At 43.6% G+C, this 19,289-nt stretch overlaps 1 protein-coding gene across 7 annotated transcripts in view; it reads left to right on the top strand.

The window, feature by feature from the left end:
* The first annotated feature begins 406 nt into the window (after positions 1–406).
* Positions 407–19,289, top strand: part of SLC23A2 (solute carrier family 23 member 2) — a 66,684-nt gene continuing 47,801 nt past the window's right edge. For 2 of the 7 annotated variants that reach the window (XM_072846016.1, XM_072846019.1), the window contains exons 1-3: positions 407–1,471; positions 6,544–6,588; positions 8,049–8,147. The gene's annotated coding sequence lies outside the window, so the exon portion shown is untranslated. Of the gene's footprint in view, positions 1,472–6,543; positions 6,589–8,048; positions 8,148–9,988; positions 10,206–19,289 lie in introns of those variants that run through there. The other 5 variants (XM_072846017.1, XM_072846021.1, XM_072846018.1 and 2 more) reach the window with 3 other exon arrangements.

Here is a 19,289-nt window from a genome sequence, read left to right on the forward strand (position 1 = left end):
GACAGCAAGTGTTTATAGCCAGCATCGTATCCAATGCTGCATGTCCAAGGTCATGGCTAATGCCCCTTCTGGGAGATCCTGTAGAAGGATGCCTGCCTGAAAGGGGCTCATAGCAAAAATAGGAGGGATGGAGATCAACTCAGCAGTGGAAAGGAGCAATAGGAAAAGCCAGCGTTACCCAAAGCATTGTGCAAATGGTTCTAATAAACCCTTGAAGAGGCAGAAATTGTGCTTCTGTAGGTTGCTTGAAGTGACGAAGGGAATGGTGAGGTGTTTCACCAGCCTGGAGATTGTGTGAGTGCTTTGAGTCCAAGTGAAGCCACAGCCCTGAAGGGCTTACCACCCTCTCCCAGTTTCTCAATTCTTTGTTTTAAGGCTTGTAGAGCCAGCAATGTTGTGCTTTTTTACAGGCTCGTGATTTTGCATCTGTCTATATGTGCTATATATACTTGTGCTATATATGGCTTTTGACATCACTGTTGATCCTTCTCTATGAGATTCTCCATGTGCTTGTGCTGATGCAGGTTCATGGGATGGGGAGAAGAGCAAGGCCCATCGCTGGTCCTGTGGTGATGTAGTAAGAGGAAACTTGAGCTTCTAACTCCTTGTTCACCTTTTCTCAGCAGTGATTTGTATTTCCTCTTGCTCTTTCAATAACCTCATCCACAAGGCCTGGCTGGATGTTCTATTGTTTGTCTGCAGAGCAGGGTGTTTGTAAGGAGGCTGAGCTGGCCAGCAGGTTACTGGTCTTAGTCCTGAAAACATTTTAGTAAAAGTTGTGTGAAACATCTGCAGAGATGAGGGAGAGAGAATGGGATGACTCACTTGGAGCACACTGGCTATGACCCCTGTGTTCTAAATATAGCCATAAAACAAATGCTTTATTTGAACAAACAGCACAATTTGCAACAGCATCTCTAGTGCTTTTCTGGTACCTATTGTGCAGGAACACTTAGACCAGCCCCTGCAGTCAGGGTTTGCTTTCTTTCTGTCAACTGCAATTAGCTGAATTCAGCAACATTTGCCACTGAGAGGCTCAGTGCTGTACTGCTACTCTTACAGCAATATGGATTTTGCTTAACATGAAAGATGACGCTAAAACCCTGCAGGGCAGAAAGAAATGACTTGGCACAACAGTTCTGTCCCTTCTAATCAGATTTGTGCTATGCTCCGCTTATGCTGTGGTCTAAACGAGTTTCTCCATGCTCTCTCCATACTCCTCCCCCTCACAGCCTAGCCCTTAAAAGTCCCAAGCATCAGCCCATTCATACAACCATCCCTGAATCTTCTGCCCCTCCCCAAACTGCTCCTTAAGCTTTCTCCTGGCCCTTCCCTTGGGGTGTTTGTCCTGCTCTTCCCAGCAAGATCTCTACCTGCAAAGCACCTCTGGGACTCCTTGGCTCATCCTGCCTTTCCACTTGGCACTCTCCTGATTGCTGTACTCTGGAGCTGGAGCTCGGCAGTTTAGTGGGTAAGTGCAAATTGCCTGGCCCTCAGATCTCTCTGGCCTCCCAACTGCTAGCAGAGACCTTTTGGTTTGCCTCTTCCAGCTCAGGGAAGTCAGCAATTGTGCCTTCATTTTCTGCCTTCTCTACCTGGTGAAAATAAATGTTCTTTGCCTTTTTCCTAGAGCTCTGCATTCAGCCCAGCTATTCTTTCATGCTGCAAGGCAGCTGATGCCAGCTGCTGTGTTCTGCGCTCCCTGTGTGAAATGTGGATGTGCGTGTGTACAGCGTTTCCTTTCTCCTTCCTTAATACACAAGCAGCTTGAGGTTTTTAGGAATGCTGGATTTAACTAAAAATAGTCCAGGCAGTTCAGTGGGCCATGACAGATTCCTCCCTCCCAAGAGAATTGGCTTTGTTCTGAGATGGAGCCAAGGGTCAAGGCGGGGGAGGGGGAGACGGAATCTTGGAGGGGAAAAAAGCTTAATTGTGGATTAGAAATTATTGTTTCCAAATTATTTCATGGACTGTTTTGCTTCTCCAGGCTCAGGCAGACTTTGGTTTGGACCAGTTAGGTACTCGTTACCTTGAGGCCTTTCCTTCCATGGTTTCACCCGTGTCTAGGAAGGTGTTAAGAAACTTGTTTTAATTGAAGTAAGGCAATTATTAGGAGGTCTGTTTTGTGGTCTGCATGGACAGAGCTTACTTATGACAAGAATCCGGAAGCAAACATTTCCTTCCTCTACACTGAACTTCTGTTGGATACTGAGCCGTGATGCTGTCCTCCATCTCTGGAGCAGCGTAAAGGCTGCTCTTGGAGCTTGCCTCTCTGACAGTAACACAAACCTTTGAGATTCACATAGAGCTTTTCCAGTCCTGCTGCAATTACAGTAAGGACAAAATTGCAATGAATTTTCTTTGAGAGGACTCTTTCTGCTCCTGTGAAATAGCAGTTTTGGCACTGAAAGCGTAAGTTCTATGGAGGAATGACCATTTTAGCCTGGGCTGTTAAAATGAAGGAAAAAATCCACTAGTCACCACTAATTAATTTTATTTTGAAATATTTACTTGGACTGAAGTAGTAGCTGCTCTCAAGTCTTTAAAGGATTAGCTGCCTGCTAGTCTTTCGTGCCTGCAACCATTTATTTAAGCTGTTGCTGCAAATCATGCTGTTAACCTGTCATGCAAGGTTTTAACCTTTCTTTCCTTGTCAGTTGGAAATGTGTGGTACACACGGTCTTGCTGATGTGATAGTGGGAAGTTAATACCTCCACAGTCATGTCTTCTGGGTTCTCTCCCCAGCTTGAAAAGCTCCTTGAAGGAGGGGAAAGACAGAAAATTAACATAGTAATAATTGCCTACTTTAGGATATTGCAAAGCCTGATGAGGGGCTGTAAGAAGTTTAGGGAACTAAACTTGAGATGCTTGCAAATGCATTCTACCCTGCCTCTGTGCTTTTCCATGTGCTGTTACCAGGGCAAATAATTCCTCTCCCTCCTGCTGACCTGTCAGATAGGATGCAGCATTTCCATTGTGCTCCATCCTGATGTTCGCTTGCATTTGTCATACCGTGTTGCATCATGTTTAACGCAAGTGGTCAAACCAATCGACCAAAACCCAGCTGCCAGGGGAGGGTTTGCTCATGCAAGAGCATCCGTTTCTGAGCTAAAAGCCACGTTTAGCAAAGGAAAAGTCAAGTGGATTTAGAAAGAATCCCTGAAGAAAGCTGAGAACTCACCTCAGCAAGGATTCTTTCTTACTCTCACGCATGTAGTGTATTTAGTGTAAAAGGGAAAGATCTTGGGTCCTTAAACCTACAAATACTAATTAGCATCACCATATAATTTTCTAGCAATTGTCTTCATTAATATATCATTAGAAAAAGTCTACCAGCTCCTATAATATTAATTTTTCTTGTCTCAACTCTTTAACAGTTCATGTCGCAGCATGACTTCTTCACTGCTATTTTGGGTGGTTCTTTTCCAGACAAATGTCTTATTTTCTCTGTATTCAGTACTGCAGGTCAAGTGAATCCTCTCTGCCTTTTGTTGCACAAGAACAGAGGCAGGATTGTAATATGGCCAGTTCAAACGTATGGCTAAAAATAGGCCAGTGGATGGTCTCCAACTTCAAATTTAAAAAAAAAAATGTATTTGTAAAGGTTTCTCTTTGTTGAGTGACCGCATTCCAAATTGCTGAGAAGACACTTCAAAGTTCAACTTAGAAACAGCTCCTGTTTTAATCCTCCCCGTGAAATAAAGGAGACTATCTTTGACTTGCATCCACAGTGAGCTGAGACACCGAATGCTTGAAGCTGGCAGCCTGCTCCACTCCTGGGAGCTGATCATCCCTTTCGCAGGGTCAGTGCACCAGGATGCTGTCCTGGTCCGATGCTTCCCACCCTGTCAGTGGGGCATGGGCCCAGGTCTCAGGAGGGAGTTAAGGGCAGGCGCACATCCCTTCTCCCACCTCAGCTGTAGGGAAAATAATTTAACAGTGGCAAGATGAGCCAGAGCTTGCAAGAACACTTCAGTGGCACTGTATTGGACTGTTTGGCACTAATTATGAGTAGTGGAGAGGTGGCACTTCAGGCAGGGAAGGAGTTAACAAAATAAAGGTCAATTTGTGGGGGAGAAGTTGGAGTTCATTGTTCCAGGCTCTGCTGGGTATTTCCTTTTTATCCTCTCATATCTGAGTCTTGGCTCTCATCGTAGAAGGGGCTGCTAGTCCTTCCTTTTTCTATTTTTATTTAGACTGTGAGCCCTTCAAGGCATGGACTGTACCTTAACCTGTGTGCAGCGGCACAGCGGGAAAGCTCTGTTGGTAGTGAACTATAAATAGTGAGCCTGTCCAGCCCTGTGGCATCCATGCTTGCTATAATTGCCTGGTTTGCACTCCTGTGACAAGCGTTAGTTCAGCTGTCGGGGAAAGAAGGAACTGAAAAGTATTGCCACAGACAGTTTTCAGCTCTCAAGTTGCCCGTTGGGCTTTGGTTTTGCCCCAGTTCTCCCTCCTGCCTCGGAGTTGTTCTTTTTCTAGCTGTGTGCGAACAACGATTCCCGGCGTCTGCCCAGTGTGCTTCAGACAGTTCCATTTCAGAAGCAGCTTTGTAGAGGGCTGCTTGTGGTGCTGCCTATTTCGATCTTTAGCTCGTGCCTCAGCACCATGCTAATTTATTTTGTCTTTTGGCACTTGCTAGAGGAGGTTGATTCTGCAGCAATCATTTTTCTATCATTCCTGACATCACTGTGTTTTTGTTACTATAAGTTCACATGAGGCATTAAATGAGTCATGGGGAGATAGTGGATAAAAGTAATGACCACATCCATCCTTCCTTCCTCTCTAAGTACATTGTGGATGTTCTTTCTGAATTGCTAGCAAGTGGATTCAAGCAATGAAAGATTAAAGCAGGGGTTCTCTGCTGTCACTTCTGCTGAGATATGAGTAAGCAACCATGAGGGTGCTGCTGCATGTTCTTTGCAAAGTAAAGGAGTTTCATTTGAACTCCCAGTGGAGGGTGGCTTAAGAAAACCTGTTTTATTCTGTGCTTCAGAATTCTTCTAATGGACTTAAAAATTTTGTGCACCATGTCCACACCCTTTTGGAAGTAGATTATGTGGAAATAAGTTGCTCTGGTCCTACCTGTACCCATCTGTCAACAGAAGCTGCCACTTATGCCACAGCTTTGAACAACAGCCACGCATGAACTTGATGCAAGGTGGCAAAACCCAGCTTGTCTCCTGCTTGGAGTCCGTCTCTCCAAATGACATAGGCTTCATCCGATGGGTAGCTGCAAGCAAAATTCCAGTGTGAATGTGCATCGGCAAAGTGAAAATGTCAGGAGCTGTCAGCCACAGGCTCTTGCAATGCCTTTGCTGCCGCCACAACATCTCAGTCAGGAGATGTGGCTCCAGCGATTCAGCAGTATTGGCAGCTGGAACCTGGCAGAAAAAGAGAACAGAGAGGATAAATGCATGCTGTTTTCCTGGCCCTCTCCTGCTCCCACTCTTCCCAAGATTTAAGAGGACTCTCCCTTGGCTGGTTTCAGGGGCTGTGCTTTTGAAAGGAGGACTGGGAATGAACTCTGAGAGGTGACTAAGCCCATCTCCTCCTCCTCCTGCCAAATACAGGCCTTCCTCCTGACTCAGCAAGTTAAATCTCATTTATCTGGTACAGCCCCTGAGGTACCAGACATAACAGCATCAAGAAAATTAGCTTCTCATCCAAATCACGAGCTGTCCAGTTGAATTAGTGTTACTGTAAGCGTTCTTTATTACTATTCCTTCCCTATAATCACTGATAACGTTTGGATGAATACTGTGTGGCCAGCGTAGTCTGAGGAGCACGGGAAGCTGTTCTGGGTTGTTTGTACTGTGCTGGCTGCCAGAATCTGGTCTCCATTTACAAAATATTTTGCATATACCGAGGTGAAGGAAGGTGTCCTCTCTCCAAAAGCTACCGGAGGTAAAACCATCTTGATACAAACAGCAGGGATCCAACAACTCTGCAACTATATGGATTTTTTTTTTCTCCTGCTCACCTATTGATTTATTATGTGAATTCAGGCAACTGTAACTTTGCAACCCCTGCTATTTATCTTTCAATATAGCAAGCGCAGCAGTACATCTGCCTCTTGGATTGCTGGCTGAAGCCTCAGTAATTTGAGTACTTGGACTAAAGTAGTCTGAGATCCTTGGACTAAAAGCCCTATTTGCTATTAAGAGCACTTTGCACTAATTAAACTTCATAAAATTCTTCCTGGGTCTTCCTACCTCCATTTTTGCAGACGACAAAACTAAGTATGTAACTCAGATGACAGACCAGGAAGTATGTCATTCAGTTTTAGAAATAGTTCTTGGAAAGAAATAATTTTTTTTGCAAACTCTATTTCCATATAACATTCGGGGGGAGAACAGCAATCGAGTCATGACTGTCCCCAAGATAAACTATAAATTTATGTATGTCAAGGAACCTGCAGTGGTGTCTTCCACTAGGTGGTGGTAGACAGCATTTTTTAAGAAGGGTTATTCACCCGCTTTCTTTACCTCATAGAATAGAAACCCAGTGTCTGCCCAGTTCAGTATTCTCTTCCCCTTACAGTTACTGCTTCATATTCCAGAGGAAGAAGCAAAAACATCACTGCTGGTGAGTTTCTAACTTTTTTTGCCTTTTCTTGGGGAGTTTTCTTTCACCTCCTCTAGGCAGTTGTTGAAATACCAGGGGTTTCATTTTTATTTTGTGTAATCCAGTAAAATATATTCCTGTTATCCATACACACGTGTGCTGGGTTGTTCTTTCATTCTTTTCATTCACATAAAATATTGTTAATCTGATGTGAGGCAAACTTTTTTTATTTCCTTGGTTTATGTTGTTAAATAAAAACAAAACAAACTGGAAACACACCAAGAAAACAAGATAGGGAATTGGAAATGAGCTGTGGATCCCAGACCCAAAACAACCATCCCTGGATATAACTGGATGTGAAGTTTTGACTCGGTCCTTTGGAGATCCTGTACTTGGATCAATTATTCACATCCCAGTTGAGGCAATACTTTGGTTTAAAATTGAAATATTGAGTAAACAGAAGAGATGCCAGCCAAGAAGATTTCAGCGTTTAAATTTATGCCAGTAATGTACATGCTGCATCTCAAGAAAACCCTGACCTTCTGTAGTCCTGTCCTTACCATTTTATTTGCACAGAGCCATGAAGAAACAAACAAAATAAAGTTGGTGTGCTTAGGGAACATACTCATTAAAGGTTACCTCAGACTATGGCAATAATACTGCATTCTCTGGCTGCAGAGAAGGACACGCAGCCCAGGCTAAAGGCTCAACTGTCCCACAACAATATCTCCTTATGAAGACTTTTAGCTCCACGTGGGCGCAACCTCACCACAAATCAAGTCCCTGCTTGCACGCTGTCGTGGAGATGTTGCAGTAATTCAGGCTGGCAAATATCACAAAGCACTATTTGCTTGTACACTCTCTAATTGTTACTACTATGATTACATTAATACTATAATACCCTGCATTATGAAAGCAAGCATAATGACTGATTAGTACAAAGAACAGAGGGCAGAATTGGGACTCCAGGATTGTAGTCTTAGCTGAAGAAAGTCAGTGTTACAGGAATTTAGGCCAGTTAGGGCAATTACAGGAGGAATTCAGGCTATATATTTTTGATGGACAGGTATTTTACAGTGGTTGAATTGGGAAGACTGGCATAAGCCTTCTATTGTGATTGTCTAGATGCAGCAACACCTCACCTGTTCAGGTAAATCCCTGAGTGAGCTTTGAGGAGCTCAGATAATCTAGATGAGATGTAGCAAAGAAAAGAAAACAACAAAGGGAAGGTGTCTCCTTTAGGATCTCAAAGGTCTGCACACTAAATGATTAATGGCTGCTAATTTCTCTTGATAGCGTTGTTATGAAGGACGTGCGCATGTACATCCTGTGTCTCTGATTCTTCTGACTATGGTCCTGTGAATCATTCAGGCAGAAAGTGACTGAATGTTTTTATAAATACCTCATGGTTCTTCACTACATTTTAATAACATAAATTATGTATGCCAGTAATCCCAGTAAAATTATTTTTACTTCTACAGCAGGACTGTGTGACAGCATAAAATGGGCTTTGGCTCCCTGAACGAGTGAAATGCCGGGGTATTTCCTGGAACTTTACAGCACGGAAGGCCACCTGGAAGGTAATTCATCTATTTAAGAGGAACAAAGGCCTGAAAAATGCTTTGCTGGGTTTGAGCCTGTGGTTCCAGGGGGTCTACCTAGGTCAAATTCAATTCTTGGAGTGCTAAATCCACCTTTATCATCTTTCCCCTGCTTGTCCTTGGGATTATCGTGACCCCAAGGTCTTTTTATTTGTTAAATTTCAATGTGACTGATGCACGCGTCTGAACTTCCTACTTGCAGATCTCTTGCCATATTACCTGTGTTTCACTCTGCCGTCTTCCACCAGAGGAGGGCAGGTTAGAAAATTATAACGCTTAAAAAAAAAAGTAGAGCTGTATCTCTGCCAATGATTTCTGAACACAGGAAGTCCTCGTAGGGAGACTGCATCACTGAATGCGTATGATCCATCTTCCTGTACAAACTCCTGTCAACAGTGAAACTGCTGCAGTCTCAATCAATTTTGCATTACTAAAATGTCCCTTACATCACGGCTCCACGCTCTTCTGCTCTAACAAACAAAGGCTATTAACATTTAAAAGCTGCACTAACTGTATGTATATGTTTGGGATAAGGCCAGGTATTGAATAATGTTAAGGGATCAATAGTCATAATCTAGAGCAGCAGAAGAGGTGCGTTGTGACTTATCTGTGTCCTATATAGTTCTCCATATGGTTCATCTGAAAGCCTTTTAGAAGCTTAACAAGGAGAGTATTGCAGTGAATGTGGAAAAAATGATGCACGAGGATAAGAAGCACAAATGTTCCAGAGGCCTTGTAGGGTCTACGGTCTTAAAATAAGCTCCTGGGTTTTAATGGGATCTGATGAAACCCTCTTTATAGGGGCAGCAGGATGGAAGGGGTCGGACAGATGGCGAACAAATACTCAGTAAACACGCCCGGCAGCCGAACTCTGCACGAACAGCAACTATTAAGGCAAAGACCTGAAAAATCAACAAAGAATTGCAGGTCTGGGTAAAATGATGCAATGGATTACAATTAGTGTCACTGGTCTGGGGAGCACAGGCTTTCCTATCGACTTAGAGCTATGAGGCACCTTAATCAAATAACGAAGGGGGCTGGTGGGGGAGAAAGCACAGCATCAGTCAAGATTATCTCGAGGACACCTACTGTAAATTAGCAGGCTCGCGTTTGTAGCACGGTTTTGCTGGGGGGGAGAAAAGGTAGAAATTACCGGAGGTGGCTTCCCAGAAAAGCATTGAGCAGCAAAAGGTTTCATGAGCTGGCTGGCTCTTGGCATGTCCAAGAACTGCGGGTACCGGAAAGGGCAGAAGCCAAATTAAAGTGAGTTAAAGTTAACAAAACCCATTAGGAATTTCAGGTTTTGCCAAGAGGGATGAGAGAGAGGTGGTGTCCATCTTTGGTACAGGGTACTGAAGCGGCAGATGTCTGTGGTATGTCTGAAAAGCCCCAACTCCACGTGCTGGTGCGGGATCATGTCAGAGTTGCCCTGTCCCTCCAGCTGGAAAACTGAGAAAATCTCAGGGAAGTGTGATTTTTAGGAAGAGGGATGTGTGTGTGGTGGTGGTGTCATCTTTTTGGGGGGCTCAACTTCTTTAGCCTTACTTTTTTTTTTCCCCCAATAAGCTCACTCTGCTACTATAAAAGCTGGATTTTTCCTAAAAAAAAACAAAAAAAAACCACGACAAAAAACCCAAACAAAAAAAATCCACCCCAAACCAAACCCCAGAAGGGGCCAGGGCTGAGGGCAGCCTGTGGTGACACCAGGCGAGCGCCATTTTCCCGGGGGCTGGGGAGGGGACCCCCCCCGAGACGAAGCGCCGCGGGGGGACCGAGCCCCGCCGCGGAGCTGGCAGCCCCCCTCGGCCCGTCCTAGCGACTGGGCCAACCGCCCCCCCGGGGCCTCTATGGCGGCCGGGCCCTGAGGGCAGGCGGGAGGGCGGCGGGCGCCATCTTGCCGGGGGCGGAGCGGGGCCCGGCCCGCCCCGTGCTCTGCCTGCCGGGGCGGCCCCGGCCCCGCCGCACTCGCCGCTGCCGACCGAGGGGAGCGGAGCCGCAGCCCCCGGCGCCATTGCCGCCCTTAGCCCGCTATGGCAGGTGAGCCCGTCCTCCTCCTCCTCCTCCTCCTCCTCCTCCTCCCCTCCCCCCCCCGCGGGCAAGGCGCCGCCGCTCGCCCGCCCTGAGGGAGAAGCCTCGCCGGCGCCTCCCTCGCGGCGCTCTCCCCTTAGCCCGCCGCGGTCATTGCTCTCGCCTCCCGCCTGCTGTCACGTCCATCCCGGCCCCCCGCCGTCGCCTGAGACGTCCATCCCCAGACACCCGGGGCTCACCCCTTCCTCCTCCCGGGGAGGTGGGTCGGGGCTCCCCGGCAGCCTCCACCATGTTGCCCGGTCGCCGTTCACCTTGGCCGCGCGGCTCCCGCGCCGTCCGTACCTCTCCTCCTCTCCTTTTTATTTTATATTTATATTTTAAACCTCTCCATATTCTCCGTGCTGGCCTTTTCTGGCTCGGCATCGCCTCCGGACGGGACGGGGCACGGGCATCTACCTGGGGCATGGCCTAGGCGGCCGCGGGAGAGGGGGATGCCCGAGGTGGGCACCTGCGGCGGGATCACCTGCCCTGCCAGGCAGGGACACCGGTGGGAATTTAGCCGTGGGCGTGTGTGGGGGTGTTTTCTCCGTTCCAGTGAGGTCATCTATTTTTTTAATTTTTTTTTTTCTTTAATCTGAAACAAAATGGGGGGCAGAGTCGTAGGCTTACAAATGGGATGGAGAAATGCAGGTTAATTCTCCCCTGGTCCTGAAGGGGTGGCCTCGCTTTCTTGTCTGATCGCATTCTCGTGATAAGCTTTGAGGGTTTGGTGGGGTTTTTTTTTTCCTTTTTATTTATTTCTTTGCTTGTTTTGGTTGGCTTTTATTTTTTTCAGTGCAGATCGAAGCAGTAAATATTTCTGATTTCTGCTTTTGACTTGCGAGCCCCGTTCAGTATCGTGCGTGGTTTTCTTTTGTTTTAAGGTACATTTTGGGTAGAAATAAGTGATGTAGGTAGCACAGAAAAATGCCTGAACAAAGCTCGTCGAAAGCCTTCGATTAGGTTTCCTTACTTAACGGATAATGACTAACTACCTATACCGTGTGTTTCTGTTGTTAGTGGCTTTTGCCTTTTTTCGTAAAAGATGGGAATGCAGGCAGAGGCTTCTGCAGTTTCATTCCTGTCCTTTCATTTTGGAGCCGTCATTGTCATTTTGTAGACTGGGAAGACAACCGCTTAACGCAGTTTGGGGTCCCATGCAGCGTGTCCCTTAACCTCGCCAGGTGAGTGCAGGCAGGGGCTGACCCCAAAAGGGAGATGCAGGCAGAGCCAGTAGAAGATTCTGGCAGGAAAGGGAAATCCCCAGATGTATTTAAGACAAGGTAAAGACCTCGCCTGTTAATTTTTTCCATCTTATCGTTTGCCCCATGCAGCTGACTCTCTTAGTATGAGTTCAGTGCCAGGTAAATGCTGGGCTCCCTGTTGCTGTTGAACCTGACCCGCTGAAATAAAAATACCAAATGCTGCGTTTTCATAGGGAGCTTAATATGTCTGTGTATCCTCACTGCAGTGCAGTGTTGCCATACTTGAGCAAGCTTTAAATTACCCAGTTTAAGCTTAAAAAAAAAAAAAAAAAGAGCTGGTTTGGGTCATGGTTTTACTGGCAGCTGGAGTTTGATGCAGGCTGTAAAACCTAGCAGAGAAGCCGAACAAATACTGGAGTGATTAGCTACTGATGTGCTCCCCACCTTGATCTGCCTGGTGACTTCACTGTACGTAAAGGCTTATTGCAACAGGTAGCTCAGGTTAGTAATCTGGAAAATAATCTTTGAGATATGTAGAACAATTGGATTAGTAGTTGATGAGCTCTTACAACCCTACTCCTAGCTTCGACTCATGATCCAGATAGCTTGAAATTAGAGCAGTATTAACATGGAGATGCACTGAAACAAATTCAACCTTGGGCTAGCAATGAGGTTAAACAAGCCCTGAGATTTTTATCATGGATTTAAAGAAGCCTTTGGCTTTAGTAAAGATGCAAATAGGAGTTGAAAATGTCTTGTCAGAGCCCTGGGGATAAGGAAAGGAAGTAAGGACTACAATTCTCAAGGGTGGGTTGTTCTGCTGTTCCTTAATAGGCCGCATTCATATGGTTTAAAATCCATCCCAATCTGCCACTTGCCTGTAAGCCCTGCTCTTAGCTAGGCTTAAATTTGGTGAACTGCTTTCTCAAGGCACCTGTTTCTCGTGTTGAGTAGATGTAAGGAGCTGGATGGAAATAAGGTTCTCTGAGTACGGGCCTCTTGCTCATTCTGCATCTTCAGTACGGAAACAAATCTGAAGGAGAAACAGCTTTTCAAATAGTAGGATAGTTTGGGCTGCAAGCTGATGAATGTTTCCTTTGGTGACAGCACCAATTTAAGCCGCCCCCATCCATCACCGGCTGCGTGCTCCCAGCCTTGCAGTGACCCCTCGGTGGTGCTGGTACCCCTGCGTGGAAGGCTGCTCAGTCAGTGAGGTCAGGGAGCTTTTTTGGGTTAGCCCACAAAAGCCTTGCTTTGCTATTGAAGCCAGATCTCTTTGGAGAATTTTTACCTGCTCCTTACCTTCCCTGAGCTACGGGTAGACCTGCATGTACATCCCTAAAGCTGTACTGAGTGATGTACGTGTATGGGGGTTTTTTTTAAAGACTGCTAATACGAGAATTTCTGTCTTCTGTAGTTGAAGCTCACAGGGAGTTGAATTCCAGTGGAGAAATAAAAGTCCTGTCTTTGGTGTTACTTGTTTGGAGACTATTTTCTTCAGAGGGAGCTTAAGATAATGGCAGTGTTTGAGGATTTTTTTTTTTTCCCCCTAACAGAAAACTGTATGACTGTAGATTTTCCCCGCATTTGTTTAGAAGACTCTGTAGAAGATGTTGCATTTGTATGCAGTTACTATTTCAAAGGTTTTTAAATTAAACCAAGTTGAGTTTTCTTTCTTTGATTCTGCTGTATGTTTCTTTTTTTTTTCTTCCTGGTATAGCCAAAGGTGTCAACTTCCTCAATATAATGGACTTTTTTATTGTGCTATGAAGGGGTTTTGTTGTGCTGTTTAGGTTGATTGGAGACGGTTGAAAACTAAATGGGTGAAACTTTACCCATCATCAGTATGGATTCCTCCAGAAGTGGCTGTTAAACTGCTCTGATGACCTGATCTGAACTACAGCAGTTAACCTCTTCTGATCCTTGTCTGTACGAGGGGAAGTCAACTGGCACGCCCTCATCAGCTATTCCAGTTCATAACAGATTACAAACCAGCATCCCATGCAAGGTGGTTTTTGGAAGATCTTGTTCTGCTGTAGCTGTTCCGGTCAGTGTCGTCGTGTGAACCACGTAAGAAAAATAGTAAGAAAACTCAAGGCCGAAAAGTTTCTATGGGGTAATTTCTTCAATAGATTTATTTTACTTTCAAACGCTGCTTTATGCATTTATTCTTAAAGAGAAAATGCAGATGGCTGCGCAGAACGGGTTTTCTTCCATTGAAGATGATGGTTCATGTATTGCTGGAAAAGTTTATTTGTATCAAGTGTTCTTATTTACAAAGCCTTAGTGGTCATGAAATGGTCTGACAGCAGTTACAGCGTGTTTTATTTTACTTAAAAGCTGCGGGAAGAAAATATTGACAGTCAGGATGAGTAAAGAGAGATGCATCATGATGTAGTGTGAGGCAGGAATAAAATAAATCATGTAAAATGAAAGCTATTTGCCATGTTCTCTAGCCGTTCCCAGGGGTGAAGTGCATTAAGACATTGTGCTAACTCCGTGGTACTGCATATAATACTTCTATCAGTACTGGGGAGCATATTTGCTTTATGGCTAAATATTTTTAGTTGTTATGAGCCATCTTATGACAATGTTTATTTGAAGGCAAAAAAGAAATCTGATGATATTTGGCCATTTTCAGGTTATGGGAAGGAAATGGCTGCTGTTTGAATGCTCATCTGTTAGAGATGAATCTAAGTGTGGATTTCTTGCCATGGTAATTTGGCCATGAAAGGAGTAGAACTACCTCCTTGGGAAAGGGAATTGGGGTGTTGAAACATTGCTGGCACTTGGTGGGGAAAGGAAGTAGGAGGGAGAACTAGACTTCTAGTTAAGAAGTCTCCTGCTCTAGTTTTATTCCTTGCACTTAGCGTTAATCTTGGCAATTTCTGTTCCCAAACATAGCAATAAAAATGTGGATGGCATCAGAAGTACAGCATGCCTAGTGATGCACGATGCGTCTCCCATGGTTTTCTAATCCTCTGCGCTCTCAGAGGCTTGATGAACTTATTTCCTAGTACTGAACGTTGTCATCAGTCTAGTAAATAGTGAATCATCATTTACCTTGGGTCTGCAGAGAGCTGTGACTCTTTTCTTGGCTGTGCCGTGGCCTTAGAGTGGAGTTGGGCCGATTGGGCTTTGAAAACTCTGGGTTGGTTTTGGGAAGGACGAACTGGCCGCCGAGGTCCCAGCCAGGCTGTTGCGAGGGAGTCCCAAAGCACACATTTCGGTTGGCTCCATCCTGCGCAGCGGGAACGTATTGAAATACTCTTTGTTCCTATCCAGCAGCTCCATTTTATTATTTGCAGGGGAATGGCTGGGCTCGAGGTAATTGTAAAACTAGTCTTTAACGGGTTTATAATTAGAAATTCAGTGATCTAAATCTCCTTGTCTCTCAGTTCTCAGGCCAGAAGATGAAAGTGCTGGTTATGGAGGGCGAGGGGGGGGAATGCATTTACCATCCAAGAGTCTGGTCTTTTTTTTTTTTTTTTTTAAATTAAAAAAAAAACTGCTTCAGGAGAGAATAAACTTTGTCCTATTCTGGTGAAAGGGAATTTCCGATTTCTCTTCTCACCACATTCAGGCAGTCAGGTTCTTTTATTCTTCCCCCAAAACCTACGTTACTAAGCATGTAAAAAAATTGATGTGTATTGGTAAGGGTGTGTCACGTGCGCCTTCGAATGATGGTATAGCTGGATTTTAGCTTGGGTATTATGGAGACTGATATATCTTTCTCCTCCAAATGAATGATGTTTTGATCTTGTACTTGCGTCAGCAAAATGCATGAGAAAACAAGCTCTGTCTGATAGTTGTATTTTTAGGAGCAGATTAGTCCAGTTGTAATTGCGTTAGAGGAGCTGTAAGTAGCAGCATGGTACCTGGGAGTATTTTTGAACTTTTAGGCTCTGTGTGGTACGAAAGCAATAACTGAACTTGTTTATGCGTGTTTGGATTTAACCAGCATTTGCTTGTTATCTCTTTGTGATAAAACGGACTGTTTTAATTTGGCACCTGTTTCCTTTATGCTTGCTTTAGATTGAAATTGCTTGAAGTATGGGCTCAAATTAGTATAAATGGTGAAGGAGAGATTGACTCACCGTTATTTTGCTTTTGACTGTTTTGAAAGGTAGTGACTCACTGAACGGATTTCAAATGGCTCAATGTCCCCCAAATTTGTCGTCTGAATTTATTTTTAAGTCAAACCATTGCAGTGCTTGTGTCATTCGAACAGTTGGCTGAAGCATTTTGAGAATGCAGGGTAGACAGCAGTGCTGGTGTAGCAGGAAAGTAAGTAAAAAGTGACTTCAAGGGGGTTTTACACACTTACATTCCTGGGCATTAACCTCGTGTGTGGATGCTTTGAGTAGTTTGGGCTCTAAATGTAGCAACACATTTTAATTGGATTTACTTTTATTTTGCATGGCCATGAAATGGCAGCCTAGGGCAATAAGGCCTATTTTAGTGATATGCTGGCTATTAGTATGCTTGTAAGATTGTAAAAATTGGGAGAATAAAGTGCAGTTTGGAAGCTTTAATAGGAGGTTACCTTAAACACTTGGTCTACTAAGTGTGCTCTTAGCTGTGTTTATATGATGAGGCAGTTAATGTGCTGTTAGCGAACTTATCCCAGTCTTTCCCTGCTCTGGATGTTGATGACCTGGTGTTAGCAATGGGAAAGAAATGCTGGAAGTCTTTGACCGCTGGAGTCTACCATTAAGCACATCTTTATTGAGCGCTCTTTCTTTTCTAGCAGAGACTAGTGATCTGAAGAGTTTCTTTTTTTCCTGGCCTTGTTATCACTTAACCTGTATTGTCTTGTATTTAAGCATATAGCTCAGTGTTTCTGTTTTGTTGTGCTTTTAAAGAAAAAAGTGTTTATCTGTTCTTATCAGTATTCAAGGTCATATAGAGTATCTCATAAAACCAGGCATGTGACTCCATGTCATGACTTTCACTTTTTATTTAGAAGCTTGGAATGGAAATAAAAAGCTGCACTACAAAGTTAGCAACCTCTTTCTTATTTTGTAGCTGAATAAAATTAAAGTGTCCCAGACCTAATAGTGCTTAATGGACTGTGCTGTGATAAGGTTTGAATTTCCATGGAGTGTTTGACTCCCAATGGCAGGAAAATAAATTCGTAAATTCTACATTTTTTTTCTCTGTTTGTTACATGTCCTTTGTGTGGAGAATGCTGTATTCAGACCCTTACCGTACATGACCAAAGAAAACACACATCCTTGTTTTTGTGGATGATGTACTCTAAAGCATCAGCTGCCTCACAAGTTATAGCAGCTTTTTTTTTCCTTTTTTATACAAAATGAACTGTTTCTGAAAGTTGAACTAGATGTTCCTGATGCAAGAAGCATTTGCTTGATCATATTTTAACAGGTTGGAGGTTTTGATAAAAGCTTAAAGAGTACTGTTTCCTGATGAGCATTTCATTGTATAAAGGCCAAACCAAAGGAATAATTGGGATTCAGACTGACAAGAAGGAAATTGGAGCTCCAGGTCCCTATTCTGTAGGATCAGACTGCAAGGCATAATTGCAATATTCTCATACTGTTCTGTGCCCTTTACATATATGGGATCAGTAGCAGTTATCTGTCATTTGCTGATATTGGAAGTATGTATTTGCATGGGTACCATTTAATTTCGTGTGCAGAATTTTGGGAGATTATGCTGAGCATAGTAGTTACTATCAATACAATTTTACAGGGCTCTGTTCTGGTTTATTCAGACTGTTAGACACTTGTTGGTTACCTGTAGTTTATTCCAACTTACTAGTAGATGCTTTTAAAACTCAAACAAAAAAATTACGTGGACGAGGGGGTGGCTATTTTTTTTAATACCCAAGTGTTGTGTTTTTGTTGTAGTAAGATAGCGTATCTATTTATTTGCTCTAGCCAGAAACTGACAGTGGGGACAGCTCAGTTTGTGCTGTATTCATTTCAGAACATAGAAAACAGAACATCTGGCTAGGTATAAATAATAATCTTTAGTGTAGACTGGCCCTACAGCTTGAATTTTCCTGGATTGCTAGTTGCGTACTGAGGTCTATAAACTGAGTCGGCCCTTACAAGTCAGGCTTTCAAACGAGCTGATGTTTTCATTGTCCGTCTGTCTTGTTTGCAAATACCAGAAAAAGCAAAGGATGGAAGCCTGAGCTCTTTCGGAGATGGTCCGTGGTCCTTCTCATGAAAACATAGATCTGAAAAACCCCTTCTGCAGAAGGGGAAGAACTCCTGTAATCTTGAGCCCTGGGTACTTGTAAACATCCATTGCTAATGAGTCTTCCTCCTCTTTGGAAGGGATCAAACACATTTAATGCTTTTCATGAAGATGCTTAATAAGGCACGATTGAATCAAGCAAAGCTGTCCATTAAGCCTTCTATTAAGTTTCTTAGTATAAATGAGCCTAAACCCAAAGTATTATCTGAGCTCTCCTCCTTGGCTGTTTGGTTTTGGTAAAGATTTTATGATCAGTATTAGCCCAATTTTTAATCTCGCTTAGGTGCACTGTTCCTTGCTTTCTAAACCCGCTGAATCGTAGACTGCAGAACGGTGTGCCGAGTGTATTAAGATCCGCGTCTAATTACTGTTTTTGTTCTGGAGGCTGTTGTGACAGATAATGTTTTGTTGAATGGCAGGTAATAGATTTATTATGGAGACAGCACAGCGTGTGGGTACCTTCAAAGGAGACTCTATCTGTATTGGTCTTTTCTCCTCTTAATTATTCAAATGGAAAATTTTGTTTGAGGGCAAAATGTATGCCTAAATGATGCTACTCCAAATAGTAGCAGCAAAGAATTCTCGCGCTTTAAGTGATGCCAATTAGGTAAGGATAATTGCAATTATTTTTTTTTTAAAGTAGTGCTATACAGACATCTGCAAAAGAGCCCAGAAGATGAAGGAACCAGTAAGGTACAATATTGAAACCACAGTATATTGGCTAAAAAAGGGTTGTTTTACTGGCAAAAACCACAAAAAAGTACTCCACTAAATGTTGCCAAAATACTTTCTTGTAAAAGGCATGTCCTGCTGAAAAGAAAAAGCTTTCCCTCAATGAACTATAGTTGGCATAAATATTATTATATAGTTGGCATAAATATTATTATAAGTAATGTGAACTGTGTGAAAATACTACAATTTTTTGTGCTTTTCCTGAGCAGTCGGCTTGGTATTAAGCGGACTGGTCCATTTCTGTCACTTCAGTTGGAGAATGCACTTAGCTTTCTTTAACAGTTTTGTTGCTTGTAGGGATATTTAATGCATTAATATATATTTAATGCATTCTTAATTAACCGCTTACGTCTGGAGAAAAATCTTCAAAGCTATTGGACTAAATTACATCTTGCATCTCTGCGTGGTAACATGTTATATGACGTACAGGTTAGATGTCAGCTGGGTTTCAACAGGTCCTAGTTACCTCCTGTCTCTGCTAATTGTCCCTGTGGACTCAGAGGACTGAACCGGTGGCGTCACGTTAACTTCTCAAGCCGCGAGCAAGATGTGCAGAGGCACATTTATAAGGAAGTAGATCATGATTGCGGTGCATGTCCACACTTTCACCTAAGCCTGCCTGAAACACGAGTATGGGAAGTTAATCAGCAAGTCTGGTTAAACACAAGCCTGTCTCTATAAACACTTCCAGGCTCGTTGTGAAATTAATAAATTAGTAATTGCTTGGCTTAACGTGTGGGAATGAAATGCAGGGTTGCGTACGGTTGTTTAGTATGTGGGCAGAGAGTAAGCAGTGCTGGTTTAACTTAAAAATCATTAATGGCAATAATGACTTAATTTTTCCCTGTGGCTATGGCTATGGGAAACAAAGCTATGCTTAGTGACCAAA

The sequence above is a fragment of the Ciconia boyciana genome, chromosome 25 (assembly GCF_034638445.1).
Source record: "Ciconia boyciana chromosome 25, ASM3463844v1, whole genome shotgun sequence".
Lineage (NCBI taxonomy): Eukaryota > Metazoa > Chordata > Aves > Ciconiiformes > Ciconiidae > Ciconia > Ciconia boyciana.